This window comes from Oncorhynchus tshawytscha, linkage group LG02 (genome assembly GCF_018296145.1).
Source record: "Oncorhynchus tshawytscha isolate Ot180627B linkage group LG02, Otsh_v2.0, whole genome shotgun sequence".
Taxonomy (NCBI): Eukaryota; Metazoa; Chordata; class Actinopteri; order Salmoniformes; family Salmonidae; genus Oncorhynchus; species Oncorhynchus tshawytscha.
This window is the reverse complement of record NC_056430.1, coordinates 26,008,175-26,028,332: the sequence shown is the minus strand read 5'-3', so window position 1 is coordinate 26,028,332 and position 20,158 is coordinate 26,008,175.

The window sequence follows — 20,158 nt, the reverse complement described above, 5'->3', positions numbered from 1 at the left end:
CCACACTCCGAGGGCCCTCACCTCCTCCCTGTAGGCCGTCTCGTCGTTGCTGGTAATCAAGCCTACCACTGTTGTGTCGTTCGCAAACTTGATGATTGAGTTGGAGGCGTGCGTGGCCACGCAGTCGTGGGTGAACAGGGAGTACAGGAGAGGGCTCAGAACGCACCCTTGTGGGGCCACAGTGTTGAGGATCAGCGGGGTGGAGATGTTGTTGCCTACCCTCACCACCTGGGGGCGGCCCGTCAGGAAGTCCAGTACCCAGTTGCACAGGGTGGGGTCGAGACCCAGGGTATCGAGCTTGATGACGAGCTTGGAGGGTACTATGGTGTTAAATGCCGAGCTGTAGTCGATGAACAGCATTCTCACATAGGTATTCCTCTTGTCCAGATGGGTTAAGGCAGTGTGCAGTGTGGTTGAGATTGCATCGTCGGTGGACCTATTTGGGCGGTAAGCAAATTGGAGTGGGTCTAGGGTGTCAGGTAGGGTGGAGGTGATATGGTCCTTGACTAGTCTCTCAAAGCACTTCATGATGACGGAAGTGAGTGCTACGGGGCGGTAGTCGTTTAGCTCAGTTACCTTAGCTTTCTTGGGAACAGGAACAATGGTGGCCCTCTTGAAGCATGTGGGAACAGCAGACTGGGATAGGGATTGATTGAATATGTCCGTAAACACACCAGCCAGCTGGTCTGCGCATGCTCTGAGGGCGCGGCTGGGGATGCCGTCTGGGCCTGCAGCCTTGCGAGGGTTAACACGTTTAAATGTTTTACTCACCTCGGCTGCAGTGAAGGCGTACATTCCATGCTTGGGAAGCAGCATTGCTAAACATTTCCCTTATGCCAAGGAAGCGTGTTCCATCCACTAAATCAAATCAAATCAAATTTTATTGGTCCCTTACACGTGATTAGCAGATGTTATTTCAGGTGTAGCGAAATGCTTATACTTCTAGCTCCGACAGTGCAGTAATATCTAACAAGTAATATCTAACAAATTACACAACATATACCCAATACACACAAATCTAAGTAGGAATGAATTAAGACTATATACAGCAATGCATAGCGATGTCAGAGCGGAACGGACTAAGATACAGTAGAATAGTATTGAAAACAGTATATACATATGAGATGGATAATGCAGATATGTAAACATTAAGGAACTAAGATACCGTAGAATAGTATAGAATACAGTATATACATATGAGATGAGTAATGTAAGATATGTAAACATTATTAAGTGACTAAGATACCGTAGAATAGTATAGAATACAGTATATACATATGAGATGAGTAATGCCAGATATGTAAATATTATTATTACTGGTACCAATAAGTATTGGTACCAATGTTACTGAGGCTCTAAAGGTGAAAGAGCACTCAATAAGTGTTCCATAAGTTGCTTTAAAGGCTCATATAGTGATCTGATATGGCTGGAAGCACTATAAGAATGTGAGTGGCTGTAAGCCTGATTGGGATTTCAGATGGTTTGGTGACATGTTCATGTAGAAATGAACACATTTACTGCACTCTGCTACTGCATTCAGCCACTATTGGAGAGTCTGACTGGCATTGTGATGTACAGTATCCCAATGTATTGTATTACTGTACCATGCTCTTGATGTGCATTTCAGGGGTAGAGACAGAACACACAGTCTGCCAGTCTGTCAGGAGAAGTGGATCAAGGCTGCCTGATTAATGTAGACTCATTATTCATGTCCTGCCTGGCTACAGTGGAGAAATACGCAGAGAAATGTCATCATCATCTGCCAAGGAATTAGTTGCATTGTCATCCCATTTAGAACCATGGCTTCTGAAACAGGAGGTACACTACATTACTAAAAGTATGTGGACACTGGAAACATCTCATTCCAAAATCATGGGCATTAATATGGATTTGGTCCCCCCTTTGCTGCTATAACATCCTCCACTCTTCTAGGAAGGCTTTCCACTAGATGTTGGAACATTGGTGCGAGGACTTGCTTCTATTCAGCCCCATAAGCATTAGTGAGGTCGGGTACTGATGTTGGGCAATTAGGTTTGGATCGCAGTCGGCATTCCAATTCATCCCAAAGGTGTTCAATGGGGTTGGGGTCAGGGCTCTGTGCAGGCCAGTCAAGTTCTTCCACATCGATCAAACCATTTCTGTATGGACCTCACTTTGTGCACAGGGGCATTGTCATACTGAAACAGGAAAGGGCCTTTCCCAAACTGTTGCCACAAAGTTGGAAGAACAGAATCATCTAGAATGTCATTGTATGCTGTAGCGTTAAGATTTCCCTTCACTGGAACTAAGGGGTCTAGCCCGAACCATGAAAACTGCCCCAGACCATTATTCCTCCTCCACCAAACTTTACAGTTGGCACTAGGCATTAGGGCAAGTAGCATACTCCTCGCATCCGCCATACCCAGATTCCCGATGAACAGTTATTGTGCTGACGTTGCTTCCGGAGGCAGTTTGGAACTGTACTGAATGTTGAAACCGAGGACAGACGATTTTTATGCTCTACGCGCTTCTGTACTCAGCGGTCCTGTTCTGTGAGCTTGTATGGCCTACCACTTTGCGGCTGAGCCGTTGTTGCTCCTAGACGTTTCCCCTTCACAATAAAAGCACTTAAAGTTGACCTTGGCAGCTATAACAGGGCAGAGATTTGACGAACTCACTTGTTGGAAAGGTGGCATCCTGTGACGGTGCCACGTTGAATGTCACTGAGCTCTTTAGTAAGGCCAATCTACTACCAATGTTTGTCTATGGAGATTGCATGGCTGTGTGCTCAATTTTTTACACGTGTCAGCAATCAGTGTGGCTGAAATAGCCAAATACACTAATTTGAAAGGGTGTCCAAATACTTTGTATATATAGTGTAAGGTGAGGCATTCTTTGTGCACTGGCCTCTAAAACAAGTTATTTAAGTTTTGATTAGGAGAGGGCATCTCACCTACTTTATTACACACACTCTTGAGAGAATGCCAAGTGTGCAAAGCTGTCAAGGCAAAGGGTGGCTACTTGATGTAAAGTATTCAGTATTTCATCCCCACATTCGAAGGGGCTGATAATAATAATGTCTTTCCACTCCATACCTCCAACTCCATACTGGGGTAATTAAGTTAACACTCTCACTGACCTAATTCACCACTCTGATGTTCATGAGTCCTATCTGATTATGTGGAATAATAGCCTTTACCTCCAACACAATGATCTGAGCATGAGTCACGCTCTCTTTCCAAGTCTCAGGCATCAGTAGCTAGTACTCTCCTGCTGAACTATCGCAGAACATTATGTCCCATCAGGAACATGGTACAGTATTAATAGGTTCCCTTCCAAACAATGTTTTCTATGAGTCAGGCTGTGCTTACATATCAGAGAGGGTTGTGAGGAGGTGTTCAATCATGCCTGCTTTTGTGGTAGGTTCTGGGAAAAATATTTTTGCTGACTTGATGATGATAACTTCCACAGTATCACATTTGAGGTAAGACCCAGATGCAGACAGTGTAGAAGTAACAAGAGTCTATTACAACCACAAGGGCAGGTAAATGACAGGTCAAGGCAGGCAGGGGTCAGTAATCCAGAAAGGGTGTAATGGGTCCAGAATGGCAGGCAGTCTCAGGGTCAGGGCAGGCAGGGGTCAATAATAATTCAGAACGCTGGGGTAAGGAACAAAACGGCAGGTAGTCTCAGGGTCAGGGCATGGAGAACAGTCAAAACCAGGTAGGACTAGAAAACAGGAGCAGGAAACCAGGCAGGAGCAGGGAAACAAACACTGGTAGGTTTTACAAACAAAATGAACTGGCAACAGACAAACAGAGAACACAGGTGTAAATACACAGGGGATAATGGGGAAGATGGGCGACACCTGGAGGAGGGTGGAGACAAACACAACGACAGGTGAAACAGATCATGGCATGACACAGTGCTTTCTTTGTAGTTACTTTTCCCTTAGGTATATCTGTGATTATGCAACTGTGCAGTATGTTATCAGTGAAGGACTAATATTAAACAGCACGATGCCTGGGCCAAAGCATTCTTCTATAATCATCATCAATATAATTTATGTTTACAACAGACTCTTGTTATTATTGACAATGTTCACATTTATGAACAGGCTGAGAAATCACATAGGAGTGAGAAAGCTCCAGCCAGCGTGTCTCCTAAAAGTTTGTGATTGCTTTTTTTGTTGCCTGGGAAGACCTTAGGAAAGAAGGATGAATTATACTGTTGGAATGAGCTAATTCTAACAAAAAATCTTTATAATTTACATCAACTCTCTCCACCCCCCCCCCCTCAAGGAGAGTTTGCTGTGTGTAACTGTCGATGGCTGTAGATTACGGTTGTTTTTTTCTAAGATGTCCTCTCTAGGGCTGGAGGAGAGCATTTCAAATCCTCTGGGCAGGAAAGAACTGGGAGAGGAGAGGCTGGCTGCATGTTCCATTGAGCGGGGGATCAATACGTTCCTAGTTTAATCGGTGACCTTGTGTAATCAGCTAGCATATTAGTGGTGGGCACCCCTGATGCACCCCATGATTGCAGGCATGCCAATGAAGAGAGAGTGGGATGTGTAATTGTACTTTCTAAGGGTTGAGGTACAAGAGGTATTTGTCCTCAGTCAAACAGGTGAAATTTGGTCAATGGTTTGGTTGGTAGGTGACTGTGCTGTATATACAGTATGTTTGTATTTGTGGGAGAGAATTCATTGTGGACATAGTCCTCTACCTAGTCTTGTACAACATTTAAGTAATTTAGAAGACACTCTTATCCAGTGCAACTTACAAGAGAAATTAGGGTTAAGTGCCTTGCTCAATGACAGATTGTCAAATTTTGGGGAATTGAACCACCAACCTTTTGTTACTGGCGCAACGCTCTTAACCGCTAGGCTACCTGCCACCAATATCTCACAATATTTAACATTATCTTGGTTCAGATCAAAATGCATGGACAACCTGGTAGCCAGTAGTGACATGAGTGTGTTCATCATCAGTGCACTTGAACTGCTACACTATGCATGAAATACACTTTTGACATGTCTGTAAGGATTCATCAAACAAAGCTGATATTTGCTTGAAGGCGTTCTATTGACCCCACTGGACAGACAAGGTCAGACAATAGAGAAACTACCTAGCAAGAGCACAGCTGCATAGATACACTCATTGAAATGCAACATCCCTACCTCTCCCACCTACTGTGGTCATGTCAGACTTTTCCAGCATCCTACACAATCACTTCACCATTACCATGCAGCTCCATTCCTCCTACCTCCTGAGGCCTTTCTAACCTGTATCCACAACCAGGTGGGAGCAGCCCAGCAGGAGCTCCAAACCAAAGAAGTACAACACCAATCCGCAGTGGTTAGTCACTCCAATGTATACATAGCTCATTGACAGGAAATTTGCAATTACTGGGAGAACTCTGATTATTTATCTATGTAAGCATTCTTATTAATGGGCCAGTGTGAGATGCACCATGCACCACACATTTAGCTGGGCTTATGCACTTTTTCTTCAGCTAGCTGGCATATTTTGTGCGTTGAGCCCTCTGAAAAGGTGAGCAGTGATAATTGTATAATTACACATAAAAACTCGTCCTATGTAATTACAGTCACTGTACGCCAGAGATGAGATTGTCTTTGGAATCAAATTGTCGCTGATACCACCCCTGTGTGTTTTCCTTTCTAATTTGTGTGCGTTGCACTGCAACATCCTGAAAACCTCTGGCCCATAGGTGTGCTGTGCACTATGCTGAATGTCCTTTTACATCATGACTGAGCTGAGGCTCAGAGTGAATCCTGGTTGTCATGGTGACTGAGTTAGTTCCTGTCCTGGTGGTTGCTGGGTGCTGGGTTCAGGGATAATATCCCCCAGACAGGTCACCTTGGGTCTGCCACAGGCCAAGAGAAAGAGAGAAAGAGCAAAAGAGAGAGAGAGAGAGGAGCAGCAATGCATATGCAAGCTGGGTGAGCTGTCCTGTACTACAAGCTCAATATGGCTCCTGTGGGACAGAAAACCTCCTCTCTGTTGCAGGCCTGGTGAATTATGGATGCCTTCCACCCTGCAGCAGACCCACACAGCATGGTGTTATGACTGTGACCAGCTTAATCTCCCCCTCCACCTCCTGAGTGGCGCAGCTGTTTAAGAGACTGCATCTCAGTGCTAGAGATGTCACTACAGACCCTGGTTTGATTCCAGGCTGCATCACAACCGGCTGTGATTGGGAGTCCCATAGGGCGATGACCAATTGGCCCAGCGTTGTTAGGGTTTGGCTGGGGTAGGCTGTTATTGTAAATAAGAATTTGTTCTTTAACTGACTTGTCTCGTTAAATAAATGTTTAAAATAAATAAATAAAAATAAACACCTTACTAAACCTTCAGCCAATCATTTCTGGGGCGGCAGGGTAGCCTAGTGGTTAGAGCGTCGAACTAGTAACCGGAAGGTTGCAAGTTCAAACCCCCGAGCTGGCAAGGTACAAATCTGTCATTCTGCCCCTGAACAGGCAGCTAACCCACTGTTCCTAGGCTGTCATTGAAAATAGGAATTTGTTCTTAACTGACTTGCCTAGTTAAATAAGTTTCTGTGCAGATATTTGTATATGCACAGAAACATAATATCTCCGACCATTCATTGAAATGAAGTTATTAGCACCATGAAAGTTGTTAGATGCAGATGTTAGTAATTTGCCTTCCTAATAGGTATATTACTTTAACTTACCATTGACAGAATTACAGATACTGTTTAGATCACTTTTGTGCTCTCATGCTAATTAGTACAATTCATTACAATATGATGCTAATAAAGTACTATGAAATAATTAGCACACACAAAATTAGCAAGCATGCATGCACACACACACTCACACACACATGTTCTCTCTAAGCATTCAGCAGCACGCGCACACACACACACATACACACACATACACCACGAGTGACCAATCTTACATTTCTATCTTTCCTGGCCTGGGTGTGAAAAGAGGGCTCTAAATTGTTCTGACCTTAAAATATTGAAGGGAAAATAATATGCTTCAGGGACCACTTGTTCTCTGTGTAGCTTTTTTCTCTCTCTTACCCTCCTCTTAAATGTCAAATGTGCTTCTCACTTAATGGTCTGCAACACAATACCACCATATATACCATCTCAATGTTTGGAATGATAATGGGGATGTGGTATACTGCTCATTGACATTCATGACGGTCCTAGCCAGAGCGCCATCTAATTAAGACATTCACACAGCCTTCAGGGTAACTCAAGTAGTTTTATTCAGTGACTTGTATGAGACACAACTGTCAAGGGGAAATTGATGCTTCATAAACAACAGGCAAATGGAATTCTTTATGTCTCAGCAACCATGCTATCAAAAATACTTGATACTTTCCCCATCTTGCATCACAGTGCTGTACAGGAGATATCTGGGTTAGAAATAATCTTAGGAGAGAATTCCACCTTTCTCAGCCCTGGTTTCTAATACCATGGTGTCTGGCCTTACATCTATCTAGGTTTTCGACAGTTTTCACTTTCACTACTACTGCCCTGTTTGCTGCTGCTGGCCTGCTTGCTGCTGCTGGCCTGCTTGCTGCTGCTGTCCTACTACTGCCCTGCTTGCTGCTGCTGTCCTATTACTGCTGCTATTCTACTTGCTGCCCTGCTTGCTGCTGCTGTCCTACTGCTGCCCTGCTTGCTGCTGCTGTCATACTACTGTCCTGCTTGCTGCTGCTGTCCTACTACTGCCCTGTTTGCTGCTGCTGTCCTACTACTGCCCTGTTTTCTGCTGCTGTCCTACTACTGCCCTGTTTGCTGCTGCTGTCCTACTACTGCTGCCTGTTTGCTTGCTGCTGCTGTCCTACTGCTGCCCTGCTTGCTGTTGCTGTCCTACTACTGCCCTGTTTGCTGCTGCTGCCCTGCTTGCTGCTGCTGCTGTCCTGCTTGCTGCTGCTGCTGCCCTGCTTGCTGCTGCTGCCCCACTTTCTGCTGCTGTCCTGCTTGCTGCTGCTGTCCTGCTTGCTGCTGCTGTCCTACTGCTGCCCTGCTTGCTGTTGCTGTCCTACTACTGCCCTGTTTGCTGCTGCTGCCCTGCTTGCTGCTGCTGCTGTCCTGCTTGCTGCTGCTGCTGCCCTGCTTGCTGCTGCTGCCCCGCTTTCTGCTGCTGTCCTGCTTGCTGCTGCTGTCCTGCTTGCTGCTGCTGTCCTACTACTGCCCTGCTTGCTGCTGCTGTCCTGCTTGCTGCTGCTGCCATGCTTGCTGCTGCTGTCCTGCTTGCTGCTGCTGCCATGCTTGCTGCTGCTGTCCTACTACTGCCTTGTTTGCTGCTGCTGTCCTACTACTGCCCTGTTTGCTGCTGCTGTCCTACTACTGCCCTGTTTGCTGCTGCTGTCCTGCTTCCTGCTGCTGTCCTACTACTGCCCTGCTTGCTGCTGCTGTCCTGCACCAGTAGCCTTGTTGTGTGCTCCCTCTCTTTTTCTCTCTCAAGATTTATGTCATTGTTGATTGCAGAGATTGTGTTACTCCCTGACATCTTTCAGAATTTCAAACTAGATTGTAAAAGCTGATGTATAATGTCTACAGACCCAATGGAAGAAACAACTAAAAATAAAAAAAGAAGGAAAACGCTAGTTAGAATAATAAAGGCATATGGATTTGGTTGAATAAGAACTCATTTTAATGAACTCCCTACAAAGCACAGTTGCCTGTCTTACATTCTAAAACCAAATAACATGTGTTCTGACATCAGTAAGCCATTTGGCAGAGAGAGAGAGAGACAGAGAGAGAGACAGAGAGAGAGACAGAGAGAGACCCAAGGAATGGATGGTTCTTTACTAGATTCACCCAAGCATGGGGATGGCTTCCGGGCCTCTGGGAATTACAGGATTTGCATAACTGTGGCCTTGATGACATGCCGATGCTGTAATTGCTATCTGGAGGGAGACGTGTTGTTAATTAATGCAACCCATTTAATGTGAATGATATACAGTAAACGAGGCTAGAGATGGCTAGAGGTATTCTCCTCCCCTTCCAGGTGTCATACCTCTGTGATTCCTGTGACTGACTCTCTTCGATAACAAACCCTAAGCATCTGTCAAGGATCTAACACATATATCTTAGAGAGGAGAGGTAGGCATAGTACGGTCTGTTATCAAAGAGACTCTTCACAGTTTTGTTTTTTTCCTGGCAAATTATAATAATTCCTCTGATTCCTCTGAATCATTGGATATCAAACGGAGAATGTCAAATTTAGCTGACATGGTTGGTCAGAGCTGTCTGTTGGGCTGAGAGTCAAACTGTGGGTTTCATTTGAATTTCAACCTCACGTAACTGCATGTGATTTCAAGTGCACATTAGAAAGTATAATGTATTTGAACACATCCAATCTTGTTCAGAGAAACAATAATATGAGTCATCATGGTAGTACATTTTCTTCAGATGAGGAAATTATAGAACACTGTAGACTGCAGAGAGAAGCATGCATGCACGTATACACACACCGACACACATACGCGCGTAACAGAGTTCAGAACGTACCATAAGCTCACTCCACAGCTAGCTTGAAATGTTGCAGATGGAACCTTTTTGGGTGGCTCAAACCTTTGGAAGGTTGTCAAGGAGGGCAGTAACATGTGTTAGCAAAGCAGAGGTCCCGAATTCCAGCCAGGTATGAGTCGAATCAGGGGGAAGTAATACTCGCTAAGCAAGCAACGCAACGTCGGGTACACACACACAATGCATCCTATTTTGAGATTACTCTGGTTGCTGTCACACCTTTATACAGGATAGGTCACTATACAACTCAAACAGATTTACATCAGCATCATCTGTGAGGGTTTAATTGAAATATGATCCAACTTCCGTGTTCAGCATTATATTGTGGTACATCACTTTTCCATGAATCAGGTAAAAAAATATACAGCAGTCATTCATGTGGCTGTAGGCAGCGGGCCAGTGGGGAGCATCTCTCATGGCATGACAGGGGGTGCACAGGAATGGCATGATCACCAGGGGCACGAGCTAATGAACACACCACAGGCGCAATAACAATAACAAAAACAATGGGAGGGCACAGCTACAGGACTCTAAACAGGGGAGAATAGGATTATGTATATTTGTGTGTATGTGTGTGTGCGTGTACGTGCGTGTGTGATATGTATATGTGTTTGTGCTTCACTGCAAGGGCCGTATTCTGACCTTGACTTAATTCCCTAACAATTCCACCACCTTTACACGTGAGGAAGACATGAATAAGCTCTAGCAAACCGACCAATTCCAAGTGGAAAAAGCCTCTACTTATTTTTTTCAGATAGAAATAATACTATTTTCCATGCAATGTAATTTACAACTTGTTCAGAGCTATTGATAAGATCTAGGTAGATGAGTAATCTGTTTGGCTAAGGGAATTGTAAATATAAATTACACTTGTTTTAGATCTATTTTACCTTATAATCGCTGGAGACAAATGTGAAACCAGTCATATGGCAGCAAACAGGAGCATATCAACATATCAACATTCCAACAGTAAAGTTTATGAAATACTGTGCCTTTAAGCAGATTTTTAAATTGTATGGCTTTTTAACTTGACGTGCTTCTACACCTGCATTGCTTGCTGTTTGGGGTTTTAGGCTGGGTTTCTGTACAGCACTTTGAGATATCAGCTGATGTACGAAGGGCTATATAAATAAATTTGATTTGATTTGATTTGATTTAACTTGCAGGGATGGAATAGTGGACCAAAGCGCAGCGTGATAAGTGTTCATGATTTTATTCATCAAAGAAACACTCAAACAAAAATAACAAAACGAAAAGCGAAACCTGGACATATAGGGGAGGGTCTGGGTGGGCATTTCTCTGCGGTGGCGGCTCTGGTGAGGGACGTAGCCCCCGCTCCACCTCTGGGGACCCTCGCCGACCCCGGACTGGGGACACCTCGTAGAGAGGCCCAGACTGGAGGATGCCGCTGGAAGCTCCGGACCGAAGGGCGCCTCTGGACCGAAGGGCGCCTCTGGACCGAAGGGCGCCTCTGGACCGAAGGGCGCCTCTGGACCGAAGGGCGCCTCTGGACCGAAGGGCGCCTCTGGACCGAAGGGCGCCTCTGGACCGAAGGGCGCCTCTGGAGGCTCTGGACCGAAGGGCGACACTCGAGGCTCTGGACTGAAGGGCGCCTCTGGATGCTCTGGACTAAAGGGCGACATTCCAGGCTCTGGATTGAAGGGCGCCTCTGGACCGAAGGGCGCCTCTGGACCGAAGGGCGCCTCTGGACCGAAGGGCGCCTCTGGAGGCTCTGGACCGAAGGGCGACACTCGAGGCTCTGGACTGAAGGGCGCCTCTGGATGCTCTGGACTAAAGGGCGACATTCCAGGCTCTGGATTGAAGGGCGCCTCTGGATGCTCTGGACTGAAGGGCGACACTCGAGGCTCTGGACTGGAGGGTGCCTCTGGACGCTCTGGACTAAAGGGCGACACTCCAGGCTCTGGACTGAAGGGTGCCTCTGGACGCTCTGGACTGAAGGGCGATACTCCAGGCTCTGGACTGGAGGGCGTCGCTGGAGGCTCTGGACTGAAGGGCGCCTCTGGACGCTCTGGACTGAAGGGCGACACTCGAGGCTCTGGACTGGAGGGCGTCGCTAGAGGCTCTGGACTGGAGGGCGACTCTGGAGGGAGGAGACGCAGAGACAGCCTGGTGCGTGGGGCTACCACAGGGCCCACCAGGAGGAGGCCTGGTGCGTGGAGGAGGCACCAGATGAACCGGGCTGTGGGGGAGCACTGGAGTTCTGGTGCTTACCACTTGCACCTCTCCCTTAAGCCCAATGCCCACTTTCGCCCGGCACGGGCGGAGCGCAGGCATAGAACTGAACCCTCCCAGCTCTCCGGAGACACAGTACACAGAGCCGGCGCAGGATACCCTGGGCCGAAACGGCGCACCGGAGACCAAACGCGCTGAGCTGGCACAATCCACCCTGGCTGGATGCCCACTCTCGCATGGCACTTGCGGGGGGCTGGCATGTCGCGCTACGGGCTATGAGCGTGCACTGGAGACACCGTGCGCTTCACCGCATAACACGGTGCCTGACCAGTACCACGCTGCTTCAGGTAAGCACGGGGAGTTGGCTCAGGTCTCTCGCCTGACTCCGCCAATCTCCCCGTGTGTCCCCCTCCAAAAAAATTGGGGGCTGCCTCTCGTGCCTGCTGCGCTGCCTTGCCTCATATCGCCTGTCCGTCCAATATCTCCTCCCATGTCCAGGAGTCCTGAACCCTCTGCTCCCTGTTACCACGCTGCTTGGTACGTTTGTGGTGGGTAGTTCTGTAACACTCGTCGTCGTAAGGAATAGTGGACCAAAGCACAGCGTGATAAGTGTTCATGATTTTATTCATCAAAGAAACACTCAAATAAAAATAACAAAATGAAAAGCGAACAGTTCCGTCAGGTAACAGAGACTAAACAGAAAATAACAACCCACAAAACCCATGTGGGAAAAAGCTACCTAAGTATGGTTCCCAATCAGAGACAACAATAGACAGCTGTCCCTGATTGAGAACCATACCCATACAAAGATATACAAAACATAGGAAAAGGACATAGAATGCCCACCCAAATCACATCCTGACCAAACCAAAATAGAGACATAAAAAGCTCTCTACGGTCAGGGCGTGACACTCTGTTTCCTATTTGTATCATATTAAATATTAGCAACTAGCATTATCGACCGTCAGTAGGCCCAATAAACAAAAATGTTCAACTGCCAATTTAGTTCCATTGTTTTGTTCACCTTCATTTGCTTCCTCTGTATACGGCATTACATCCGTGTGGTTGTTGCTGAGGATCATTAGTGGTTGTTGCTAGGCATCATTAGTAACAGTTGATAATATAAAAAAAGATATGTAGGCTAATTAAATCTTTATGGAGCAGAGAGCAGACCAAGCTGTAACAATTTGAACCTGACTCTTGCTGCAATACTTAGCCCTGTCATTACAGGGTGGCAGGGTAGCCTAGTGGTTAGAGCGTTGGACTAGTAACCGGAAGGTTGTGAGCTCAAACCCCCGAACTGACAAGGTACAAATCTGTCGTTCTGCCCCTGAACAGGCAGTTAACCCACTGTTCCCAGGCCGTCATTGAAAATAAGAATGTGTTCTTAACTGACTTGCCTGGTTAAATAAACTTAAAATTACAGTTCCATTGTTGGTGCAGGCAATAGATGAGGGTATAGCTTATTATTGTACACTATTCTCCCTATTATAATTATATGTACACTGTGTGGCAATTAAGAATTAATCAAACTACCATTTTCTTTATTTCGTGCATAAAGGCTATCCAAACTTGTTTTTTTATGATTCATAAATACTTTCCTAAACCTAAATATAGTTAGATGGGTTTCTTTCATTGATCCCTAATATTCTGAAGACGTTCTCTCGATATATTCTAGTGAGACTTGACAAAATTCGAATTAAAAGGTACACCCTGTTTAAAGGGATGGCTTAAGATAAATGTACTGAAACTCCTATTGAATGAAAACTCCTTAAGAAAATCTGTTGGCCAGCAAGCGGGAGGGTTTTCGTCAGTTAAATTAAATGTATTCAGCGTTTGCAAGGGAACCACGCATGTAAAGCCCATAACGCATCTGCATAAGGTAAGTCTGAATACCAACTACTGAGAAGTGCGTAGGAAAGCCGTGCGTAGGAAACGTTTACATTTCCTAAGTCTGATCCGGCCCCCTAGTGAATTACTCCCATATTACATTTTTTTATTTAACCTTTGTTTAACCAGGTAGGCTAGTTGAGACCAAGTTCTCATTTACAACTGCGACCTGGCCAAGATAAAGCAAAGCAGTTCGACACATACAGAGTTACACATGGAATAAACAAACATACAGTCAATAATACAGTAGGAAAAAAGTGTGTATGTACAGTGTGTGCATATGAGGTAAGATAAGGGAGGTAAAGACAATAAAATAGGCCATAGTGGCGAGGTAATTACGATATAGCAATTAAACACTGGAGTGATAGATGTGCAGAAGATGAATGTGCAAGTAGACATACTGGGGTGCAAAGGAGCAAAATAAAGAAATAAATACAGTATGGAGATGAGGTAGTTGGATGGGCTGTTTACAGATGGGCTATGTACAGGTGTGCAATGATCTGTGAGCTGCTCTGACAGCTGGTGCTTGAAGTTAGTGAGGGAGATAAGAGTCTCTAGCTTCAGCGATTTTTGCAGTTTGTTCCTGTCATTGGCAGCAGAGAACTGGAAGGAAAAGCGGCCAAAGGAGGAATTGGCTTTGGGGGTGACCAGTGAAATATACCTGCTGGATCGCATGCTGCGGGTGGTTGCTGCTACGGTGACCAGTGAACTGAGATAAGGCAGGGCTTTCACCTAGCAAAGACTTAAAGATGACCTGGAGCCAGTGGGTTTGGGGACGAGTATGAAGCGAGGGCCAGCCAACGAGAGCATACAGGTCGCAGTGGTGGGTAGTATATGGAGCTTTGGTGACAAAACGGATGGCACTGTAATAGACTGCATCCAATTTGTTGAGAAGAGTGTTGGAGGCTATTTTGTAAATGACATCGCCGAAGTCGAGGATTGGTAGGATGGTCAGTTTTACGAGGGTATGTTTGGCAGCATGAGTGAAGGATGCTGTTGCGAAATAGAAAGCCAATCTAGATTTAATTTTGGATTGGAGATGCTTAATGTGGGTCTGGAAGGAGAGTTTACAGTCTAACCAGACACCTAGGTATTTGTAGTTGTCCACATATTCTAAGTCAGAATCGCCCAGAGTAGTGGACAGGCGGGCGGGTGAACCCTGTGGCACCCCAATAGAGACTGCCAGAGGTCCGGACAACAGGCCCTCCGATTTGACACACTGAACTCTATCAGAGAAGTAGTTGGTGAACCAGGCGAGGCAGTCATTTGAGAAACCAAGGCTGTCGAGTCTGCCGATAAGAATGTGGTGATTGACAGAGTCGAAAGCCTTGGCCTGGTCGATGAATACGGCTGCACATTATTGTCTCTTATCGATGGCAGTTATGATATTGTTTAGGACCTTGAGCGTGGCTGAGGTGCACCTATGACCAGCTCGGAAGCCAGATTGCATAGCGGAGAAGGTACGGTGGGATTCAAAATGGTCGGTAATCTGTTTGTTAACTTGGCATTCGAAGACCTTAGAAAGGCAGGGTAGGATAGATATACTGTAAATCTGTCGCAGTTTGGGTCTAGAATGTCTCCCCTTTGAAGAGGGGGATGACCGCGACAGCTTTCCAATCTTTGGGAATCTTAGATGACACGAAAGAGAGGTTGAACAGGCTAGTAATAGGGATTGCAACCTTTTCGGCAGATCATTTTAGAAAGAGAAGGTCCAGATTGTCTAGCCTGGCTGATTTGTAGGGGTCCAGATTTTGCAGCTCTTTCAGAACATCAGCTGTCTGGATTCGAGTGAAGGAGAAATGGGGAGGCTTGGGCGAGTTGCTGTGGGGGGGTGCAGGGCAGTTGACCGGCCAGCTGTAGAAAAATGCTTATTGAAATTCTCAATTATCGTAGATGTATTGGTGGTGACAGTGTTTCCTAGCCTCAAGTGCAGTGGGCAGCTGGGAGGAGGTGCTCTTATTCTCCATGGACTTTACAGTGTCCCAGAAAATTTTTTGAGTTTGTGCTACAGGATGCAAATTTCTGTTTGAAAAAGCTAGACTTAGCTTTCCTAACTGCTTGTGTATATTGGTTCTTAACTTCCCTGAAAAGTTGCATATTATGGGGGCTATTTGATGCTAATGCAGTACGCCACAGGATGTTTTTGTGCTGGTCAAGGGCAGTCAGGTCTGGAGAGAACCAAGGTCTATATCTGTTCCTGGTTCTAAATGTTTTGAATTGGGCATGCTTATTTAAAATGGTGGGGAAGGCACTTTTAAAGAAGAACTAGGAATCCTCTGCTGATAGGATAAGTTCAATATCCTTCCAGGATACCCGAGCCAGGTAGATTAGAAAGGCGTTTCACAGTGATGAGGGGTGGTCGTTTGACCGCAGACCCATTACGGATGCAGGCAATGAGGCAGTGAAGACAGCAGAGGTGTATTTGGAGGGCAAGTTGGTTAGGATGATATCTATGAGGGTGCCCGTGTTTACGGATTTGGGGTTGTACCTGGTAGGTTAATTGATCATTTGTGTGAGATTGAGGGCATCAAGCTTTAAATTGTAGGATGGCCGGGGGGGTTAAGTATGTTCCAGTTTAGATCACCTAGCAGCACGAGCTCTGAAGATAGATGGGGGGCAATTAATTCGCCAATGGTGTCCAGGGCACAGCTGAGGGCAGAGGGTGGTCTAGATCAACCATAGTACTGTAGGCTACACAGATACAAAGGTGTATCATTGGTCGAACTTGTGTTTATGTAAATACGTCCCAGCTTCAAACACCATGCTGGAAAGTGCATGAGTTTGTGGCTACAATAGAGAAACATGGCAGCTGGAATAAGCTTGCCTCCAATCTACAAACGATCTACACATTATGTTGGGGGACATGATGCGCAGTGCTACAGATATCAAAACATCCCATGAAAAATGTAAGCCCAAGGACAATTTTCACCATTCCAAATAATGTGGAATATCTCAAGACAGGAGATACAAGGAAGATTCTCTCTCTCTGGCTGACATTACGATTTGGCAGTAAGGTGGAAATATCATACTTTCTGTAGGTGTTTCAGTGGCCTATGAAGCAAATTTGAGCCCTCTACCTTAACCTTCAGCTGTGTTACCTAGTAAGATCTCAGCTATTGATTAACAGCTAACTACAACTAATACAAATCTATCATCATCTCCATTACCTATGTGAGGTTATGTGGAGGATGATATTGACATAGTCTGTGCAGTTATGTAGTGGACAAAAGATGATTGAGACCTATGAATACCCAAATATCAAAGGGGATATGCATTAATTGTATCTATAAATTGACCTTTACAGTACAACACACATTTTTTTAAAGTAAATAGGAATGACCCAATGTGTGATTGGGGTTGGGATGAATTTCATGTCGTACAGGGTATGAATAACAAATCCTAGCTGGAGCACTGAGAAAAGGCCGTGCCAACAACAATTAGGCCTGCCTGGAAAAGGAGACAATCTATGGCAGATGCAGCCCATGCCTGTTAAGAGGTCAATTGATCTTTTCCCTCTCTCTCTGTGAGCTGTATGCCCCTCTTCTCTCCACACACCAATCAATAACAGCATAGGCCTATCGGCATCCCATTTGCATTTAATGCCAAATGTGCCTTTGAGCTAGTTAATCTTATACATGTTAGGAAACCCTTTAATGTGCTTTATGTAACTGTGTGTGTGTGTGGGGGGGGTCAGCCTCAGTGTTTGAGATGGCTGACATGCGGCCATACCCTGCAGGATGGGTCTCAGTGTGAGATGAGACCATGTACCCTGAGTGTACAAAACACCTGCTCTTTCTATGACAGACTGACCGGGTGAATCCAAGCTATGATCCCTTATTGATGGCACCTGTTAAATCCACTTCAGTCAGCGTAGATGATTTGAGACATAGATTGTGTATATGTGCTATTCAGAGGGTGAATGGGCAAGACAAAGTATTTAAGTGCTTTTGAATGGGGTATGCCGCTTGCTTGGTGGTGCCCCTTGCTTAGTGATGTTGCAGACTCAGTTGAAGTCAGAAGTTTACATACACCTTAGCCAAATACATTTAAACTCAGTTTTTCACAATTCCTGACATTTAATCCCAGTAAAAATTCCCTGTTTTAGCTCAATTAGGATCACCACTTTATTTTAAAAATGTGAAATGTCAGAATAATAGAGATAATGATTTATTTCAGCTTTTATTTGTTCCATCACATTCCCAGTGGGTCAGAAGTTTACATACACTCAATTAGTATTTGGTAGCATTGCCTTTAAATTGTTTAACTTGGTTCAAATGTTTTGGGTAGCCTTCCACAAGCTTCCCACAATAAGTTGGGTTGAATTTTGGCCCATTTAAAAAAAAAATTTTACCTTTATTTTACTAGGCAAGTCAGTCAAGAACAAATTCTTATTTTCAATGACGGCCTAGGAACAGTGGGTTAACTGCCTGTTCAAGGGCAGAACAACAGATTTTGTACCTTGTCAGCTCTGGGATTTGAACCTTCAACCTTTTGGTTACTAATCCAATGCTCTAACCACTAGGCTACACTGCCGCCCCCTCCTGACAGATCTGGTGTAACTGAGTCAGGCTTGTAGGCCTCCTTGCTCGCACATACTTTTTCAGTTCTGCCCACACATTTTCTATTGGATTGAGGTCAGGGCTTTGTGATGGCCACTCCAATACCTTGACTTTGTTGTCCTTAAGCCATTTTGCCACAACTTTGGAAGTATGCTTAAGTCATTGTCCATTTGGAAGACCTATTTGGGACCAAGCTTTAACCTCCTGACTGATGTCTTGAGTTGTTGCTTCAATATATCCACATAATTTTCCAACCTCATGATGCCATCTATTTTGTGAAGTGCACCAGTCCCTCCTGCAGCAAAGCACCCCCACAACATGATGCTGCCACCCCCATGCTTCACGGTTGGGATGGTGTTCTTCGGCTTGCAAGCCTCCCCCTTTTTCCTCCAAATATAACAATGGTCGTTATGGCCAAACAGTTCTATTTTTGTTTGATCAGACCAAAAGGACATTTCTCCAAAAAGTACGATCTTTGTCCCCATGTGCAGTTTGCAAACCGTAGTCTGTCTTTTTTATGGCAGTTTTGGAGCAGTGGCTTCTTCCTTGCTGAGCGGCCTTTCAGGTTATGTCGATATAGGACTCGTTTTACTGTGGATAGAGATACTTTTGTACCTGTTTCCTCCAGCATCTTCACAAGGTCCTTTGCTGTTGTTCTGGGATTGACTTGCACTTTTCGCACCAAAGTGCGTTCATCTCTAGGAGACAGAGCACGTCTCCTTCATGAGCGGTATGACAGCTGCGTGGTCCCATTGTAACAGGACTCTTCTGTTGAAGGAGAGGCGGACCAAAACGCAGCGTGGTTATTGTGATACATCTTTAATAAAGATGAAAATAGAACAATATACAAAAAAAAAACAAGAAACTGTGAAAAACCAAAAACAGCCCTATCTGGTGTAACAAACACAAAGACAGGAACAATCACCCACAACCCCCAACACCTAACAGGCTACCTAAATATGGTTCCCAATCAGAGACAATGACTAACACCTGCCTCTGATTGAGAACCATATCAGGCCAAACACAGAAACAGACAAACTAGACACACAACATAGAATGCCCACTCAGATCACACCCTGACCAAACAAAACATAGAAACATACATAGCAAACTATGGTCAGGGTGTGACACCCATGGTGTTTAAACTTGCGTACTATTGTTTGTACAGATGAGCGTGGTACCTTCAGGCATTTGGAAATTGCTCCCAAGGATGAACCAGACGTGTGGAGGTCTACAATTTGTTTTCTGAGGTCTTGGCTGATTTCTTTTGGTGTCAAGCAAAGAGGCACTGAGTTTGAAGGTAGGCCTTGAAATACATCCACAGGTACACCTCCAATTGACTCAAATTATGTCAATTAGCCTATCAGAAGCTTCTAAAGCCATGACATCATTTTCTGGAATTTTCCAAGCTGTTTAAAGGCACAGTCAACTTAGTCTATGTAAACGTCTGACCCACTGGAATTGTGATACAGTGAATTACAAATAATTTTTTGAAAATTAATTGTGTCATGCACACAGTAGATGTCCTAACTGACTTGCCAAAACTATAGTTTGTTAACAAGAAATTTGTAGAGTGGTTGAAAAATGAGTTTTAATGACTCCAACCTACGTGTATGTAAACTTCTGACTTCAACTGTATATATATATATATATATATATATATATACTGAGATCATGTGACAGATCATGTGACACTTAGATTGCACACAGGTGGATTTTATTTAACTAATTATGTGACTTCTGAAGGTAATTGGTTGCACCAGATCTTATTTCGGGGTGAATACATATGCACGCATCAATTTTCTATTTTTTTAATTTTTAAATTTTTTAAACAAGTAATTGTTTTCATTTCACTTCACCAATATGGACTATTTTGTGTAAGTCCATTACATGAAATCCAAATAAAAATCTATTTAAATTACAGGTTGTAATGCAACAAAATAGGAAAAACGCTGAGGGGGATGAATACTTTTGCAAAGCACTGTATCAGATAAAAAGGT